This window comes from Aplysia californica, unplaced genomic scaffold (assembly GCF_000002075.1).
Source record: "Aplysia californica isolate F4 #8 unplaced genomic scaffold, AplCal3.0 scaffold00109, whole genome shotgun sequence".
Lineage (NCBI taxonomy): Eukaryota > Metazoa > Mollusca > Gastropoda > Aplysiida > Aplysiidae > Aplysia > Aplysia californica.
The window spans coordinates 105,354-106,581 of NW_004797379.1; positions in this window are offsets into that span (position 1 = coordinate 105,354).

The following is a 1,228-nucleotide window of genomic DNA, read 5'->3' on the forward strand; positions in this document are numbered from 1 at the left end:
TCTCTCTCTCTCTCTCTCTCTCTCTCTCTCTCTCTCTCTCTCTCTCTCTCTTTCATTCTTCACATTACACATCAGCCATCTACACCCCAATCTCATTCTCTCTGGCTCCTACAGCAGCTGTATAATACGTACATAAACATACATGATGTATTCTGAATGCAAAGACCCCAGCTTCCTTAACCCCACTAATTCACTACGATAAAAAAGATATTACTTCAATTATTTCCTACACACACGTCTAATACTGTCCATAAAACAGCCCTGAGCAATAATTACGTATCTCAAAACTTAGTTAAGGTTTTTATTTTACGTTTCGTTTCAGATCTTTGTTCCATTAACCGTGAACATGATTTAGTAATTGAGTTATTCAGGAAAACAATCTCTTGTCTTTCCAGTCGGTATTTATAGCAGAGATGATCCTACAGAAAGATGAAAGAAAGGTAATTTTGCTGAGACCGGAGACTCTTAAACATATAATAAGATAAGATAAGATGCGACACGATGAGATGAGATAAGATAAGATAAGATACGACACGATGAGATAAGATAAGATACGACACGATGAGATAAGATAAGATACGACACGATGAGATAAGATAAGATACGACACGATGAGATAAGATAAGATAGGTGGTACTTTATTGTCCCAGTGATAATTTTTTCTTACCTGTACAGGAATGGTAGAAATACATGTAGACTTACATAATAACATACTTTGAATAATACACATTGTATTACTTTCATAAAAAACCAACAGGAAGGGAGAAAAAACGAAATTGACAATTACACACATATCACATCAGATCTACTCAACCCTGAAGCTGTGTTTGCCACAATTACACACATATCACATCAGATCTACTCAACCCTCAAGCTGTGTTTGCCACAATTACACACATATCACATCAGATCTACTCAACCCTGAAGCTGTGTTTGCCATGTTGCTGACTCAGTGTTTCAGTCTGTCGTAGACTTGTCCAGTCGTTTGCTTCCGTCTGAAGGTGTGGAGGAATTATGTCTGGACGTAGAGAAACAGATAGTAACATTTGATGCCTACATGTGCCCCCATCTATCAATTTGCTGATTTATGCATTAGTCCATCTGTTTGTCATTTATGTTATGTTTTTGTGTGTCCGTCAGTGTGTTCAGGTGTTCGAGATGTAAACGAAGAAAACCAAAACAAAACAAAGAAGCAAAATCAGACAAAAAGAAATGCTTAAAGGGAGAA